At 42.5% G+C, this 20,000-nt stretch overlaps 1 protein-coding gene across 1 annotated transcript in view; it reads left to right on the forward strand.

Moving 5' to 3' along the window:
• The window catches only part of LOC115221366 (guanine nucleotide-binding protein G(s) subunit alpha), a 171,125-nt gene that overhangs the window by 10,839 nt on the left and 140,286 nt on the right, over window positions 1-20,000 (forward strand). The window lies entirely within an intron of this gene.

A 20,000-nucleotide genomic window follows, 5' to 3' on the forward strand; every position in this document is an offset into this window, starting at 1 on the left:
TCTGTTCACATTCATTCACTCACAAGTCTTTGGTCAGCCCAAGACTATCGAATAAGACACTTGCCCAAGGTGTCATGCTGTGAGATTGAACTCAAAACCACATGGTTTGGAAATTAACTTCTTATCCACACAACCAAATATATTTATTTTGAATTTTGGTACAAGGCCAGGAATTACGTCCAACCCATGCCAGCATGGACAACGGATGCTCAATGATGATGATGATGAAGTGAATATGTTGATTACATCGACTCCAGGACTTATTTTATCAGTCCCAATAAGATGAAAGGCAAAGTTGACCTCAGCAGAATTTGAACTCAGAATGTAAAGATAGACAAAATCCCACTCACAAACGAAATTATTAAAAACACAACAATCATCATCATCATCATCATCATCATTTAACGTCCATTTTCCATGCTAGCACGGGTTGGACGGTTCGACCGGGGTCTGGGAAGCCAAGGGCTACACTATGCTCCAGTCTGATCTGGCAGTGTTTCTACAGTTGGATGGCCTTCCTAACGCTAACCACTCTGCGAGTGTAGTGGGTGCTTTTTACGTGCCACCAGCACAGTTGCCAGGGGAGACTGGCATCGGCCACGATCGGTTGCTGCTTTTAACGTGGTTCCCATTTAATATTTTATTGTTTTTTTTTTCCCCTCTGTGTACCAACCCTCTGTAGTTTGTTTGGAACAATGAAGTTCCAAATTCATTTTCATCAGTATTGCCTTTCTGTCTCAGCCACATATTCAGGACGTGGAGTCGTGTTGGCTTCTGCACAAAACCTTGGACAAATCTTTTATTATGGTCCCGTGGATTTTGTTGATTTTTTTTATCTAGAAGCCTGCCGTGTGTGTGTGTGTGTGTGTGAATGTGCATGTGTGTTTTTGTGGAAGCGCCATCCAACCAAAATGCAAATATATGGGAAACTACCACCTGTGTCATCTCTTGTGAAAGGTAGAAGAGTCCAGTTTGCTGGACATCGTTGTAGAGCTGAAAACGAGGCAATTTCTACTCTTCTCCTCCGGAAGCCATCTACTCGCGATACCAGAGGGCGCACACTCTCCTACCCTGATGTAATTTCCAGGGAGACAGGCATCCAGCGACAGGACCTCCGTAATGCCATGATGGACCGTGAAGTCTGGTGTAGCATGGTAAATTCCATTGTCTCGACCACGGTCGAACAATGATGATGATGATGTGTGTGTGTGTGTGGGGGGGGCATGTGTGACATGGTGGTTAGGTTGTTGCGCTCACAATCACAAGATTGTAGTTTCAAATCCCAGACCAGGCAGTGCATTGTGTCCTTGAGCAAAACATTTCACTACACATTACACATTGCTCCGATCCACTTAGTTTTTAATAGGTAACCTTGAGACAGACAGACAGGCATCCTGTCCAGGATGAATGTTGGTATACCCACCTAGGCACCTGGGTGACATCATTCAAAAGCTAAAACAATGCATTGTGACTAGCAGTATATAACATCATCTGATGACACTCTGGTTGATACAGTGATGTGTGTGTGTTTGTGTATGTTTTTGTTTGTTCCTAGATTTTTGACAACTGCTGGTTTGTTTACGTCCCCTGTAACTTAGTAGTTCATCAAAAGGAGACCAGTATATGGTATCAGACATTCAAATGACACTGGAGTTGGTTTGATTGACCGAACACGTCAAAGCTCAAAGCACTGCATGGCCTGAATCCAATGATTGACACATTCCCTTATGACCATCACACAAAGGGGACAGTAACACATGCATGCGCGCACACACACACACACATACACGCATACACAAAACAACAGCTTCTTTGGCTTCTGTCCAGAAAATCTATTCACAAGGCTTTAGTTGGCCCCTATGCTATGGTAGTAGTTTCTTGCACTAAGTGCCATACAGTGGGATTGAACCCAGAACCATGTGGTGGGGAAGCAAACTTCTTACCATACAGCCACACATACACACACACACACCACACACACACACACATACACACACACACACACACACACACACATAGACATATACTCCCATAAATCAAAATCAAGATCAAAATCAAAATCAAAATGGAAATTGTATCTGTGGCCGATGCCAGTGCCACCTGACTGGCACCTGTGCTAGTGGCTTGTAATGAGCACCATTCAAGTATGGGTCAATGCCAGTGCCGCCTGACTGGCACCTGTGCTAGTGGCTTGTAATGAGCACCATTCAAGTATGGGTCAATGCCAGTGCCACCTGACTGGCTCCTGATCTGGCGGCATGTAAAAAGCACCCACTACACTCTCTGAGTGGTTGACATTAAGAAGGGCATCCAGCTGTAGAAACACTGCCAGATCAGACTGGAGCCTGGTATAGTCTACTGGCTTGCTAGACCTCTGTCAAACCGTCCAACCCAAGCCAGCATGGAAAGCAAACGTTAAAGATGATGATGATGATGACTCCCCCTCCACACACATAAAGGCCTCAAAGTTAACTCAAACCTCAAACTATTAAGTAGGATAGAAGTTTAGATTCTTATATTTTTATTGCCCACAAGGGGCTAAACACAGAGGGGACAAACAAGGACAGACAAACGGATTAAGTCGATTACATCGACCCCAGTGCATAACTGGTACTTAATTTATCGACCCCAAAAGGATGAAAGGCAAAGTTGACCTCGATGGAATTTGAACTCAGAATGTAACGGCAGACGAAATACCTATTTCTTTACTACCGACAAGGGGCTAAACACAGAGGGGACAAACAAGGACAGACAAACGGATTAAGTCATTACATCGACCCCAGTGCGTAACTGGTACTTATTTAATCGACCTCGAAAGGATGAAAGGCAAAGTCGACCTCGGTGGAATTTGAACTCAGAACGTAAAGACAGACAATATACCGCTAACCATTTCGCCTGGCATGCTAACAATTCTGCCAGCTCGTCACCTTCATTTAGATTCTTCGTTTAGAGAAGTTTAGATCCTGTTAACATAAAAAAAAAAAATGGTAGGAGAGTTGTAGGTAGGGATATCATTTAGTGCACCCTACATAAGCTGAAAGCGCAGGGGGTGCAGTGGAATCACAGGGAAGATAACAGGGGAGATACATTTCACATGCTGCAGATGCATAGGAGCAATATGCTCTGAGAGCCCATGGGAAATGGACTCTATTAAATTCCCCCGAAGTAGTTTAATAGCTTCTGGTTGCTAATTAACCTAATTAGTAATGGGGATGGGTGTTTGGGAGAGCATAGCAGCCAGAGGAAGAATGGGTTGGAAAAAGTTCTGTGAGTTGTTACCTCTGCTGGTAATGAAGGGCTTTTCCCTAATGGTGAGGAGTAGACTGCAGTGTGTATGTGCAAAGTTCAGTGATGTGTAGTTGTTTTTTGTTCTTTCTCGAGCCATGCCTGGCTCATAAGGGCCGGTTTCCCGGTTTCTTGGCGTATAGGTTCTCCACCTGGACGGGACGCTGGTCCGTCGCGGATGAGCTGCAAGATGCAGGAGGAAAGAGTCAGCAGAAGTTCGCCATTACCTTCTGCCAGAGCCGCGTGGGTCTTATGTGATCCGCTCATAAACACACACATCGCCTGGTCTGAGATTTGAACCCGTAATCCCTCGATCGCAAGGCCGCTGCTCTAACCACTAGGCCATGTGCCTCCACAGTGATGTGTGACAGTGAGACATGGTCCTTGAATACAGAGGATCTGCAGAGACTAGAAAGAAATGAAGCAAGCATACTTTACTGGATGTGTAATGTTGATGTGCATAAATGGTGTACTGTTAATGACTTGAGGGGAACAAACTGGGTATAAGAGAAACCAGTTATTGTGTGCAAGAGAGAAGACTGAGATGGTATGGACGTGTGATGTGTATGGATGTAGACAACAGCATATTGAAGTACTGTATGCTCAAGGTTAATGGTATCTATGGAAGGTGGCGAACTGGCAGAAACATTAGCTACTACTACTTGACAGCATTCACCCGGGTTGGGTTGAGCTGGCTTCATTCATCCTCAATGCTGCATCTCTTACAAACGCTGACCAGGCCTGGCGATTTGAGGCTAACGACCGCATGATCTCCAGCCACTCCTTATTCCAGTGGTGAACGCCGTAGATATGGGGGCCTAGGTTGGGTTCCAGATCAGCCAGGTTTTTCGTTGTCCACCACATCGCTTTCGCCAACCCTGAAGGGGAGCTGGGGCAATTGCTTCGTAGATGAATTCTCCTGGTTGATGACGGTGGGCATGACCCAGCCAACGCAGACGTCTCGTTAGGATGACTTGTCGGAGGGAGGTGATTCTGCACTGGTGTTGCACTGAATTGTTGGAGACAAAGTGATGCCATCAGACACGAAGGATGCACCTTCAAAACGTTAGCACACCGGGCAAAATGCTTAGCAGTATTTCGTCTGCCGTTACGTTCTGAGTTCAAATTCCGCCGAGGTCGACTATGCCTTTCATCCTTTCAGGGTCGATTAATTAAGTACCAGTTATGCACTGGGGTCGATATAATCGACTTAATCCATTTGTCTGTCCTTGTTTGTCCTCTCAGTGTTTAGCCCCTTGTGGGTAGTAAAGAAATAGGTATTTCATCTGCCGTTACGTTCTGAGTTCAAATTCCGCCGAGGTTGACTTTGCCTTTCATCCTTTCGGGATCGATTAAATAAGTACCAGTTACGCACTGGGGTCGATATAATCGACTTAATCCAATATATTAAATTTTAAATCATTATCTGTTGTCCTTGGGGGATTATTGTCCTTGGGAAGTTATTGTCCATGGGGAGTAAATGTCCTAGACTCGTTTCTCTCACGCATCCTAGATCTCTGTCCTTGCTCTTATTTTCTGGCTTATGTCCTCTTCTATAATTGTCCTGTCTTCTTGGCCACGTTGTCTTATGATATGTACATCCCATGATATCCACACATCCCTCTTATCTCTCATCACTATCATTCATGTCTCCATCAATCATGCTTCTCACCCTGTTAAAAAAAAAAAGGTTGGCAAAGAAGCAGACTCATAGGGTCATGACGTCCCTTCAGACATGATGGGGACACGGCTTCCTCTCCGGTACTGGTGCACTTAGTACACTCTGTAAAATGTATGGTTGGGGTCCTCTTTGTTCTTGTTGACATGACACCTCTCTAGTGCTGGTGCCATGAAAATACTGCAGCCAGTCAACTCTGCTGGTTGTTACGTTTTGGAGACTTTCACACATCAATAGAGAAGGAAAATCTCTCAGTTACATTGATGTCATTGGCAGACACACGCAACATGTGAGGATATACCGAAATTAATAGGGAGCAGAGGTTCTTGGACTGGCATGGAGAAATACATTCTTGTTGCAGTTGCTTGAAGTGTGTGTGTGTATTTGAAGAAAGGGTTTCTTAAAAGTCATTTACTATTTGTAAAAAAAAAGCTTAGAAAAACAGAATGATATGAACATGTCAGTCATGTACTTGAAAAACCAAACAACAAAAGCGCTTACACTCACTGTACAAAAGCTTCATTTCAAAAGGTTTTTCCAGTGTGTGATCGTTGCCAGAGCAGCCAATTGGCTTCCGTACCCGTGGCATGTAAAAGGGCACCATTCGAGCTTGATTGTTACCAATGTCGCTTCACTGGCACATGTGAAAAGATTCGAGTGAGGTCATTGCCAGTACTGCCTGACTTGCCCCCGTGCCGGTGGCACGTAAAACGCACCCACTACACTATTGGAGTGGTTGGCGTTAGGAAGGGTATCCGGTTGTAGAAACTCTGCTAGATCAAGGTTGGAGCCTGGTGCAGCCATCTGGTTCACCAGTCCTCAGTCAAAATCATCTAACCCATGCTAGCATGGAAAGCAGATGTTAAATGATGATGATGATAATGATACTTTAAAGAAAATCTTTCTTCAGATATTGTGTCTGCATGAAGTATTTTTTGAAAAAATACTTTTAAATAAATGAGTGAATACACACACACACACTCTCTCTCTCTCACATACACACACATATATACGCACGCTGCATGCATGCACATACCATCATCATTTAATGTCTATCTTCCATACTGGTACGGATTGGATGTTTGATGGCATCTGACAGGTTGGAGGACTGTTATTCCCCAATGTCTGTTTTAGTATGGTTTCTGTGACTTAATAACCTTTCCTATTGCCAACCACTTTACCGAATGTACTCTGTACTTTTTCCATGGAACAAACACCTGTCAGATCATCCAACTTGCAAGGCTAGTATCCCTCCCAACTGAGTGAGACTATAGTAGAGAGGGAGGCAGTTTTATGCTGGGAGTTAAGGGGTTTAACCCTTTCGTTTCTGTATTTATTTTGAGATGCTCTGTGTTTTATTTCAATTACCTTAAATATAACAAAGAATTGAGTAAAATAACTCAGTTATCATTCAGCTAGTGTTAAGAACATAAATTGTGACCAAGGTTTGGTGGGAGATTTTAATTCAGAACTTTTGAAAAGAAGGCATTTGTACTACAGATCCAGAGGAGGTTTCAGCCGGGTTGTTATCAAAAGGGTTAAAGCTTGACAGAATGCACAGGAACAGGTCTTTTGTTGTAGAGGGGATAGATACACAGCAGCCTTGCATTATATAAGGATCAAGAGAGATTGGAAAGGAGATGAAAATGGTGGGGGTGAGTTGTCAGTGTATCTCCAAGGTATAAGTAGGGTGAATGGAAGAGAGAGTGGAGACAGAAAACGAGAAAGGTGGGGCCTAGGCCAATTACATTGTTTCTCTGCTGTTCTGTGTGCTGTCTTTTTTGCTTCTTTCCAGTTGGGTCCCTACTTTCTCAGCTCAGCCTCAGAATCCTCCCCAACTGTTTCTAGGGTGTGAGGGCCAAATATGTAATGCAGGATGCTTGCTTCCTTTCAAACCTTACTGTTCTACATCATACGCTTCCCCGAAGGAAGGCCTTCCTTTCCCAGGTCTTGTTAGTTTTGAATCATCATCAATGCTTCTATATGGAGGCGCAATGGCCTCGTGGTTAGGGCAGCGGACTCGTGGTTGGAGGGTCGCGATTTCAATTCCCAGACCAGGCGTTACGTGTGTTTTTTGAGGGAAAACACCTAAAAGCTCCACGAGGCTCCGGCAGGGGGGGGTGGCGACCCCTGTTGTACTCTTTCGCCACAACTTTCTCTCACTCTCTCTTCCTGTTTCTTGAGTAACAGTGTGATGGACTGGCGTCCCGTCCAGCTGGGGGGAACACATACGCCACAGAAACCGGGAAACAGGGCCCACGAGCCTGGCTAGGCTTGAAAAGGGGGACATTCATCATTTTATCAATGCTTCTATAACTTAGCTTTCTCCTAGGCAGGAACGTTGGCCTTATGCAAACCTATTTTTACCTCTGAAAAGAGGTGATCCCTATTAGTCTGGACTCTGCTTGACCTCTCCAGTATGGGAGGCTCTACCAGAAGCTTGCTTTCCGCTGGCATAGCTCTCAGGGTCACTCTGAGACGCACAAGCTACAACACTGCAACAGGCTGAGAGGTTCTTCCTGGACATTTGAGAAAATCTATTTTCTGTGTATTCTTAATGTTTATTACTCATGCCCACATGCCACATACAAAGTCTGCTATCTCTGTTAACCTCTGCATGATTCCACGCCACTCCTTGTGTGTCCATATTTAAACTGGGTGCACCATATGGAATTTCTTTCCACTCTTTTCTACACACACACATATCTATTGCATGTGTGTGTGTGTGTGTTATGTATGAAAAAGTTTAACAATAAACTGAATGAACACTCAATACATTCCAGCAGAGCTTAAGGAAAGGGTTAGCAATGACTGAGGTTTTGGCTTACCAGCCATCATTGCACTATCACCTAGACCATCTGAGGGCTGCTGGTAAGTTATACCCAGGGGCCTTAAGTAACACAAAGTTTCCCTCTTGATTTTTGGATCTGGAATTCGCAAAATAGGAAGGGCATCCAGCCATAGAAACACTGCCAGATCAGACTGGGCCTGGCGCAGCCTTCTGGCTTCCCAGACCCCAGTTGAACCATCCAACCCATGCTAGCATGGAAAACGGATGTTAAAACGATGATGATGATGATGAATACCAGAGAAATACTGGGGTCATTCTATCTGAATCCAGCCCTCCATACTGGCTCCTTGTGCTTAAATTAGAAATTATTCTACTTTGTTATACTCAACACAGCAATTGACTCAGTGCTGTTGTACTCAGTGCTATTAAACTATTAAACTCAGCACTGCTATTTTACTCAACATTGATATTAAACTCAGCACTGATATCATACACTCAACATGTTATATGCAACAGTTATTACTCAGTGCCAGTATTGTGCTCAGCAATACTATTATATTCACTCAATATTGCTATTGTGCTCAACACTGCAAATTTCTCAACATTGTCATTATACTCAGCAGTAGTGTTGGACTCAGCACTACTATTTCCCTCAAGACTGAGTCTTTACATTTGACATTCTTAGTGATAAAATCTATGACTTTTTTAAGGAGCAAACTTCATAAGGACCACATTGTGTTTGATTTAACAAGGGAGTTTCTGTGTTGTTCAGCTTGCTCAAAATAAGTTAAATCTCCCTCAAATTACATAGTCTACTGTCTTGAAAAGAAGGGCACTTTCTATGGTGTAGGCTAGTGATGCTCGGCCTGGGGGTCTATATGGCCCTGAAGGATCCATATAAGATTTTAGGGATCTTTTCAGTTTGAACAGCAGTTTTTTCTAGCGGTGTCATATGAAAATTGTCACCCATAATTATGACCCTAGTATCGATCTATTGTATTTCAATCTATTTTAGGGTTAGGGGTGGGGGGAAGGGTATCTTTTTTTCTTCAGAAATGTAAATAAACCCAATCTGTTTCTTAAACGAGGGACATATTCATACGGCACAGAATGTTTTCACCTCAATAGACGTCACTGATTGGTTGAAATTGCAGAAATTGAAGAAGAAAAACAACAAATATCTTACAAACTGTAGAATTTTCTCAATAAAGCCAAGAGAAAAAGATGTTTTATAAACACATTCTACCAGTATATGAAGTTTAAAAGGGTTTAGTTACGTGGAGATTATTTTAAAAAACTGCCGTTCAAACCGAAAAGATTTGATTTTAGAAAAATTTATGTACAATAAATTGTTTATATTTCTACAATACAAAAACCATCTTAATTTTTCTTATGCAATTTCCTAATAGCATTTAATTATATAAATACATTGGGATGTTTTTAAACATTGGAAGCATCAAATGACTATGAGGGGCCACCTGAGTAAACCAGGATTCAAAGGGGTCCATCATCATCATCATCATCGTTAAAAATCCACTTTCCATACTGGCATGGGTTGGACGATTTTGACTGAGGGCTGGCGAACCAGACGGCCGTACCAGGCTCCAATCTTGATCTGGCAGAGTTTCTACAGCTGGATGCCCTTCCTAATGCCAACCACTCTGAGAGTGTAGTGGGTGCTTTTTACATGCCACCCCCATAGGTAAAAAAATGGTCAAGAACCACTGATGTAGACCAAGATAAGATAGACAAAGGAAAGACTTTATTACTACTACAGCTCCTTCTAGAATGGGTTCCCAACCAGTGGTCCCCAATATCCTGTCGGGGGTGGAGGTCATGTAGCCTTGCTACAAGTGACTTGGGTTAATATTCAACTCATCAATTACATTTTCTATGCTCTGTGGATAGTAGGGCGTCGTGTGGGTTTCAAGCTTTTGGGTAAGGGGTTGCTTGTGCAAAAACTTCGGGAACCGCTGTTCTAGAAATAATAGCTATATGTCCTCAAATACACACTGCTGTCTGAAAGTATGAAGATCACTTTGGAAAATGTAATATTTGTTATTTCGAAAAGACAGAATGGTCATGGCTGGCAAGACCTTTGTTCTTAGGCCTGTTTGATTGCAGCCAATCTGTGGGCTAAACAAGTGCTTTGTTTTTTTGTCTTTCTTTTCTGCTGGAGTGAGAGAGAGAGAGAGAGAGATCTTGTTTTAGACTGGCCATGCTGGAGCACCGCCCGGAATTTTTAGTTGAATGAATCAACCCCAGTAGTTCTTTTTAAAAGCCTGGTACTTACTTTTTTGGTCTCTTTTGCCGAACTGCTAGGATATGGGGATGCAAGCACACCAACACTGTTTGTCAACACCTACACACACACACACACACACACACAAACATATACGACGGGCTTCTTTCAGTTTCCATCTACCAAGTTCACTCACAAAGCTTTGGTTGGCCCAGGATATAGTAGAAGACACTTGCCCAAGGTGCTACACAGTGGGACCATGTGGTTGGGAAGCAAGCTTCTTACCACACAGCTGCTCCTATGTATAATATATATATATATATATATGTGTGTGTGTGTATATATATATATTCTTCTCTTTTATTCTTTTATTTGTTTCAGTCATTTGACTGTGGTCTTGCTGGAGCACCGCCTTTAGTTGAACAAATCGACCCCAGGACTTATTCTTTTGTAAGCCTAGTCCTTATTCTATCGGTCTTTTTTGCCGAACAGTTAAGTTACAGGGATGTAAACACACCCAGCATTGGTTGTCAAGTGATGGTGGGTAGGGAGGACAGGCACAGACCCACACAAACACATACACACACACACACAAAGCCACTATTAGGCAAAAACTTAAGTTTGAATTTATTCCCTAATATTTATTATTATATATATATATATATATATAATCATCATCATCATCATCATCATCGTTTAACGTCTGTTTTCTGCGCTAGCATGGGTTGGACGGTTCGACCGGGGTCTGGGAAGCCAGGGGCTGCACCAGGCTCCAGTCTGATCTGGCAGTGTTTCTACAGCTGGATGCCCTTCCTAACGCCAACCACATTGCGAGTGTAGTGGGTGCTTTTTACGTGCCACCTGCACAGGTGCCAGGGGGGGAGGGGGTCTGGCATCAGCCACGATCGGTTGGTGCTTTTAACGTGCCACCGGCACGGAAGCCAGCCAGTATATATATATATATATATACATGACAGGCTTCTTTCAGTTTCCGTCTACCAAATATATGTATGTATGTATGTATGGAGAGAGAGAGAGAGAGAGTCAGAGCTGCCGATAGATATTGTAAGCGTGAACTGTGTGAACCGACATAACCTCAACTATTAGTGCCGCCGATGCCAACACCATCACCACCACCACCACCACCACACCACCACTGCCATCACTGCTAGCTGGGGTAGGCAGGCAGGCAGGCAGGCAAACAGACAGACGGGCCATAGTAGCAGCAGACAACCACCATTACTGTATTCCTCCAAGAAGAAGAGATTCTCCTTGATAGTTGTTTCAGTACCAACATTGTTAGATTTCTTTATATTTTGTTGCCTGGTGGTCGGTGGTGGTCGTTAACCCACTTCCACCACCACCACCTTCTTCTTTTTTTTTCTCCTTCGTTCCTCCTCCTTCGTTCCTCTTCTTTCGCCTCCTTCGTTCCTCTTCTCTTCCTTCCTTCTTCCTCATCTCCTCCACTTCTTTTTCATTCTGCTTCCTCATTCCCCTTCATTCTTTTGAATTCTTCCACTTCTTTTCTTCTTCTTCTTTCCTCCTTCTTTCCTTTCTTCTTCTTCTTTCCTCCTTTCTTCTTTTTCTTCTTCTTTCCTCCTTTCTTCTTTTTCTTCTTCTTTCCTCCTTTCTTCTTCCCTCCTTTCCTTTCTTCTTCTTCTTCTTCTTCTTCCCTCCTTCTTTCCTTTCTTCTTCTTCTTCCCTCCTTCTTTCCTTTCTTCTCTTTCTTTCCTATTCCTTCTTCTCTTCTTTCTTTCTTTCTTTCTTCTTATTCTTCTTTCCTTTCTTCTTCTTTCTTATTCCTTCTTCTTCTCTTTCTTCTTCTTCTTCTTCTTCTTCTCTTTCTTCTTTACTTTCTTCTTCTTGGACTACATTATCTAAGGTGTCCTTCCTTGTTGTTTAATTCTAGGTCAACCCTGATCCATGACTAATGACATTCCAGCTGTGACCATCCCATTTTTTAAAATTCAAACATAGTGTAACTAGGATTATATTATCTAACGTGTCCTTCCTTATTGTTTTAACCTAGGTCAACCCTGATACAGCTGACCGATGACTAACGACATTCCAGCTGTGACCATCCCATCTTTTATTCAAGCATAGTGTATCTCAGACTATATTTAAGTGTTCTTCCTTGTTGTTTAGCTCTGATTCAAACCTAATCTAGTGGACCCATGATCAACAGCATTCTAACCTAAACCCTTTAATTATTTACATTATTTACATTTGACAGATATTTGTCCTCATCTTGTTTGTTCACACAATGTTTTGGCTGATATACTCTCCAGCCTTCATCAGGTATCTTGGGGGGAAATTTCGAACCTGGGTTCTCATTTCTAGGATATTTTTCGATGTTGTTGTTATCATAATTATTATTATTATTATTATTATTATTATTATTATTATTATTATTATTATTCAGGTCACTGCCTGGAATCAAACTCGGAATCTTGGGGTCAGTAGCCTGCTCTCTTAATCACTACGCCAATTGCCCACGGGCATATGGCGTAGTGATTAAGAGCATGGGCTACTAACCCCAAGATCCCGAGTTCAATTCCAGGCAGTGACCTGAATAATAATAATAATAATAATATTAATAATAATATCGAAAAATATCTTTGGAATAGGAACCCAGGTTCAAAATTTCCCCCAAGACACCTGATGAAGGCTGGAGGGTTTTATCAGCCAAAATGTTGTGTTAACAACAAACAAGATGAGGACAAATATCCATCGAATGTAAATAATGTACATAATTCCTCATCTCTTAAATACAGAACTGTACTAAACCCCTTAACATTCAAATTTCTCCATCAAATGTTATGCTTATTTGTCCATATTGTTTTTGAATTCATCATGCGTCGTCTCATGGTTTTGAGGTTTCAATGATGTGATTGTTCATTTTTAGAATGACCTTGTATGATAGGTGTGAAAGGTTGGATCTGACCAGTTTGAACATAAAACAGGTAGAATATTTGGCCTGGATATGGCAGGTTTAAATGCTAAAGGATTAAACGTCTTGTTTTCTTTTTAGGGGTCTAGTTTATGTAGGATTGCATTATCCATGTGTCCTTGTTTTGTTTTTGCTAAGATGTTAGGGATGTGAATTGAGAGGGAATTTAGCTGTTATTTCTAACAGGTCAACTGACCATGAAGAGCCTTCCTCATTAGTTCTCATGTAATCCTGTAGGCTGTGTGATTTGGGTTTGATATATGACAGATTAAAGATTGATGGATGGATGGCCATCATTCATTATTCATGAATAGTGTAGAGCAGTGGTGGCAGTGGGGGTGAAGTGATAGAACTTGATCATCTCTGTATGTGAAAGGTTGGAATGAGACAGTTAGATGCTGATGGTTTTGCACGGCTGACTGAACATCCAACCTGTTTTGGAGATGGTACTTTTTGGCATACATTTAGGCGCAGGAGTGGCTGTGTGGTAAGTAGCTTGCTAACCAGCCACATGGTTCCAGGTTCAGTCCCACTGCGTGGCATCTTGGGCAAGTGTCTTCTCTATAGCCCCGGGCCGACCTATGCCTTGTGAGTGGATTTGGTAGACGGAAACTGAAAGAAACCTGTCATATATATATATGTATATATATGTGTGTGTATGTGTTTGTGTGTCTGTGTTTGTCCCCCTAGCATTGCTTGACAACCGATGCTGGTGTGTTTACGTCCCCCGTCTCTTAGCGGTTCGGCAAAAGAGACTGATAGAATAAGTACTAAGTACTGGGCTTACAAAGAATAAGTCCCGGGGTCGAATTGCTCGACTTAAGGCGGTGCTCCAGCATGGCCGCAGTCAAATGACTGAAACAAGTAAAAGAGTAAAGAGTACATACAGAGACACATGAGAGGGAGAGAGGTTGCAGTTTATTTATCTTTTATTTGCAGCGTGGAAGGTGTTTATAAGCCATTTAAGAAATGCACAAAAACCGTTAGATTCACTTCAAAATTTTAATTTAATTTGTCAAAATATTTTTGCCGCTTTGAGACCGCGACCTCTTCACTGCAGCACTGTTTTTAAGTGATCAAAATTAAAATGTTTCATCAAATTTTATGTAAATTTAAGTTCCAAACACCAGCTAATTAATAAGTTTATTTTAGGAAATTCTTCGTTATTTTCAGAATTAACTAAAACAAATGTAGTGTATTTACTGAGATGTACTTGCATAGCAAGTGACTTGATCTGAGATCGTGTGCTGGAACGAAAACAATTGCAGCGTGGAAGGTGTTTATAAGTCATTTAAGAAATACACAGAAACCGTTAGATTCACTTCAACATTAAGTTTTGTCAGTGAACAGGTCGCGGTCTCAAAGCAATGAAAATATTTTGACAAATTAAATTTAAATTTTGAAGTGAATCTAAAGGATTTTGTGTGTTTCTTAAATGGCTTATAAACACCTTCCACGCTGCAATTGTTTTCGTTCCAGCACACGCTCCCTGATCAGGTCACTTGCTATGCAAGTACATCTCCGTAATATCTTTTATTGGTTTCAGTTATTTGGTTACAGCCATGCTGGGGCACTGCTTTGAAGAATTTTAGTCAAATAAATCAACCCCTGTATTTATTTTTTTTTTAAAGCCTGGTACTTATTTGAATGGTCTCTTTTGCTGAACTGTTAAGTTATGGGAACACCGTTCAAGCATAGCCATTGCCAGTGCTGCTCGACTGGTTTCTGTGCCTGTGGCATGTAAAAAGCACCATTCAAGTGTGGTTGTTGCAGATGCCACCTGACTGGGTCCTGTGCCGGCGGCACGTAAAACACACCATCTGAATGTGGTCATTGCCAGTACCACCTGACTGGCCATCGTGCTGGTAGCATGTAAAAAGTACCCACTACACTCTCAGAATGGTTGGCGTTAGGAAGAGCATCCAGCTGTAGAAACTTTGCCAGATCAGATTGGAGCCTGGTGCAGCCTTCTGGTTCGCCAGCCCTCAGTCAAACCGTCCAACCCATGCCTGTATGGAAAGTGGATGTGAAACGATGATGATGATGATGATAAACACATCAACACCAGCTGTCAGTTGGTGTTGGGTGACACACACACACACACACACACGTTTTAGGAAGGACATCCCATCATAGAAACCATGCCAATTGGCACCTGGACAGTTCTTTAGCTGGCCAGCTCCTGTCAAACTGACCAATTGATGCCAACATGGAAAATGGATGTGAAATGATGATGGTGATGATATACAAATGGCTTCTTTCAGTTTCCGTGTATCAAATCCACTCACAAGGATTTGGTCGGCCCGAGGCTATATAGTAGAAGACACTTGCCCAAGGTCCCACACAATGGGACTGAACCCAGAACCATGTGGTTGGGAAGCAGACTTTTTACCACTCAGCCATGCCATGATTGACATAAACACCAGGAGAAATGCTTAGCTGTATTTCATCTGTCTTTATGTTCTGAGTTCAAATTCCGCCGAGGTCAACTTCGCCTTTCATCCTTTCGGGGTTGATAAATTAAGTACCAGTTGCATACTGGGATCAATCTAATTGACTGCACCCCCCCCCAAACAATTTCGGGCCTTGTACCTAGAGCAGAAAAGATTATTATTAAAGTCAGGAAGCTAGTAGTGTCATTAGCACGCTGGGCAAAATACTTACTGCCCTTTTATCAATCTGCACAATCTGAGTTCAAATTCCACCGAGGTTGGCTGTCTTTCATCCTTTGAGGGTCGATAGATTAAGTACCAGTGAAACACTAGGGTCGATGTAACTGACTAGTCCCCTCCCCTAAAATTTCAGGCCTTGCGCCTATTGTAGCTCTTTTTCTTCTTATTACTGTTATTATTATATATCTGTAACCCCTAATGTTACTGACCACACAACCACTTGCATATACACGCAAGGACCCTTATTCTATCGTTCATGCATATACATACACACACCTTATAGTACACTCACTCACACACAGACACTCACTCTCTTTCCATCTCCCTCTTTCTCTCTCTCTCTCCCTCTTTCTCTCTCTCCCTCTTTCTCTCTCTCCCTCTTTCTCTCTCTCCCTCTCTCTTTCCTTCCTCCTCCCCCCTCCATTTCTTCCCCCCTTTCTATGTTTATCTGTCTTTAAAAGTGGATCCCATCCAAAAGAGACACATCATCACCATCATCGCTTAGTGTCTGCTTTCCATGCTAGCATGGGTTGGACAGTTCAACTGGGGTCTGGGAAGCCAGAAAGCTGCACCAGGCTCCAGTCTGATCTGGCAATGTTTCTACAGCTGGATGCCCTTCCTAACGCCAACCACTCCGCGAGTGTAGTGGGTGCTTTTTACATGCCACCGGCACAGGTACCAGAAGAGGCTGGCAAACGGCCACGATCGGATGGTTCTCTTACGTACCACCAGCACTGGTATCACAGCTGCAATTTCCATTGATGTTGATGGATATGAGATTAACAGAGAGAGAGAGAGATGTTAAACACAAACCTATGCACAGGTATGGCTCTGTGGTTAACCCCTCCAGTCACGGATAAAAAAGCAAAACTATTTTTTTGAAATCTTCATTTGCAAATACTCCAAGGACACAGATATTGTGTCTAGAGCCAGCTAGAGACGAAGATCTCTTGGGGCTATAAAGCTACAGTAACACCCCCTCCCCAATGTGGTTAGCCATGATAAGATGGCTTCTATACTTTTCATTTTTTATTTATACCAAAATACAGGTAAATAAGAGATATTGAGCAAATTTTTAAAGAATTCAATATTCAATATGCTTAATTTTCGGCAAGGATAAATAAAAAATGTTACTAACACTAGGCAAAGAAATACCAATTTACTTACATCTGTGAGATTTCTGAGAAGATACAGGCAGCTTCTATGACTTGGAAGCAAACACTGAGTCAGAATCACATGGTCTTGGTTGTATATGCATTTTAGAGGTGTCCAATGAATTGGTAACCGTGACTCAGCTTAATTATCATAATTTATATTTCTTTGGTAATTTATGCTGAAAAATTGTCCAGTATATTGGACAAAGTGGCTGAAGGGGTTAAGAAAACCTGATTTGCAGTCACTGCCTGGTATTTTGGGGGACTTCTGCTAATAATCTTGGACTGACCAGTGTTATTATTATTAAGGTGGCGGTGAGTTGGAAGGATGGTGCATTGGACAAAATGCTTAGAAGCATTTTGTTCATCTCTACATTCAGAGTTCAAATTCCACCTAGGTCCACAGTGCCTTTCATTCTTTTGGGGTCAATAAGTGTCAACTGAGCAATGGGGTTGATGTAATTGGCTGTCCATGGCGGTGCCCCAGCAAAATGGCGATGCCCCAGCAAAATGGCGATGCCCCAGCAAAATGGCGATGCCCCAGCAAAATGGCGATGCCCCAGCAAAATGGCAGTGCCCCAGCAAAATGGCAGTGCCCCAGCATGGCCACAGCTCGTGAGTTGAAACTAGATGAAATAAAAAAAAATGACCAATGCCTGAGGAGAGAAATTGGAGTGCAAAAATTAGGCGGAAGTTTATCCTCTGTTTGTGTATGCGATTGTGTGTGTCTATGTGTATTGCTTTCCAACCAGATGGTTTCATGTTCAATCTTAATGTGTGACACCTTGGGCAGGTGTACTCTATTTTAGCCCCAGGCCAACCAAATCCTTGTGAGAAACTGAAGTAGGCCATTGTGTGTGTGTGTCTTGCAAGTTTACTTTGTAAACTCATGAGTGCCAGTGGCACAAAAACACACTCAGAGTACTCTGTAAAGGGGTTAGTGTTAGGAAGGGCATCCAGCTGTAGAAACCCTGCCAGAGCTGACATTGGAGCTTGATGTGGCCTTGCAGCTCCCTGGATCCTGTCAAACCAGCTAACCCATGCTAGTACCATGCTAGCATGGACATTAAGTGATGATGATGATGATGATATATACATATGTATGAAATCGAAATCAAACTTAGTGACTGGCATCCGTTGCTAGTGGAGCGCTAAGAGTACCATACAAGTGAGATTGTTGCCAGAGCAACAGGCTGGCCTTTGTACCAATGGCACGTTAAACACACCATTCGAGTGTGATCATTACCGCGTCGCCTTACTAGCACTTGTGCTGGTAGCATGTGAAACATTCAAGCGAGGTCGTCACCAGTGTTGCTGGACTGGCTCCTGTGCAGGTGGCACATAAAATGCACCATTTGGGCGTGGTCATTGCCAGTTCCACCAAACTGGCCCTTGTGCTGGTGGCACGTAAAAGCACCCACTACATTCTCGGAGTGGTTGACATTAGGAAAGGCATCCAGCTGTAGAAACTCTGCCAGATCAAGATTGGATCCTGGTGCAGCCATCTGGTTCGCCAGCCCTCAGTCAAATCGTCCAACCCATGCTAGCATGGAAAGCGGACATTAAGTGATGATGATGATGATGCTGTATCTGTGTGTGTGTATGCTTGTGTCTCCTTGTCTTGACATTGCATGATAGCTGTAAATGAGTGTCACTGTTATACAAGCAGTGTCGTTCATTTCCAATATTCTGCAAAAAAACATGTCTGGTCATGAGGAATTAAATATTACCTTGCTTTGGAAACAGTTGAGAGTTGGTAACAGGTAGGGGGTATCCAGCTATAGAAAATCTGACTCGGTAAACTCTGTCCAACCCATGCAGGCATGGAAAAGTGGATGTTAAAGTTCTAGGTGCCATTTTAGTACATGTTCTACCTGATCATTTACACTTTAGTATACAATCTAACCCTAAACCCTATTCCTGACCTTAAACCCTATCCGAATTCTTACTCTAAACCTAACCCTAATCCAGATCAGGTCATTTCACAGCATAGAATACAGATACTGCACTTGCCAGCTTGCTAAAGTAGTTTTTCCCATTATACATGTATACAGGGTGCGGCAGAAGTTACACCCTTTTGTATATGAGTTTTCTAGTTTCTAATTGAGTTGCTTTTTTATTTCTTAAAAGACCATTGTAATGATATGTATGTGTATCTTTGTCTGTGTTTGTCCCCCACCACTGCTTGACAACCAGTATTGGTGTGTTTACATTTTGGTAACTTACCAGTTTTGGCAAAAGAGACTGATAGAGTAAGTACCAGGTTTTTTTTAAAAAAAGTACTGGGGCCAATTTATTTGACTAAAAATTCTTCAAGGCGGGGCCCCAGCATGGCTGTGGTCTAATGACTGAAACCAGTAACAGATAAAAGAATCCAAGGAAACTATCTGCTTTCATATATATATATATATATATATATACACATATATCATCATCATCGTTTAACATCCGTTAAATGCGATGGACGGTTCAACTGGGGTCTGGGAAGCCAGGAGGCTGCACCAGGCTCCAGTCTGATCTGGTAGTGTTTCTGCAGCTGGATGCCCTTCCTAACGCCAACCACTCCGTGAGTGTAGTGGGTGCTTTTATGTGCCACTGGCACAGGTGCCAGACGAGGCTGGCAATGGCCACGGCCACGATGGGCTGGTGCCCTTTACATGCCACTGACACGGAAGCCAGTCAAGGTGGCGCTGGCATCGACCCCATATATATACATACACACACACACACACACACATATATATATATACACACACACACACACATATATGTATATATGTGTATACATGTGTGTTACGAACACTGGACCGACTGTAAAGCTCCATTCACTCATCTACAGTTCCGTATTCACCCGCCACGCCACCGACACTTGTAATGTAAAAACAATACTTCTAAGCGAGGCTTTGTTTCTCTGAATACCGAAACACAACACCACAACCACCACCAACACCACCACCACTGTTCATTGTTTTATTTATTTATTTATTTTGGTTGTTTTTTTTAGTTTCTGTTTTTTTTTTAAAATTTTGTTTTGTTTCGTTTTGTTTGTTTGTTTGTTAATGCCAAATGACATCCTGGTTTATATATCCTCACAAGACTATTTATTATTCAGTTTTGTTTTAAAACATTTCACTAGACACCCCACTTGAAGTGAACTGCTGCTCTTCAGGAATCTAAGCTCTCTCTCTCCATCCATCTCCTCCCCTCACTTTTGCTCTCTCCCTCCCT

This window comes from Octopus sinensis, linkage group LG18 (genome assembly GCF_006345805.1).
Source record: "Octopus sinensis linkage group LG18, ASM634580v1, whole genome shotgun sequence".
Taxonomy (NCBI): domain Eukaryota; kingdom Metazoa; phylum Mollusca; class Cephalopoda; order Octopoda; family Octopodidae; genus Octopus; species Octopus sinensis.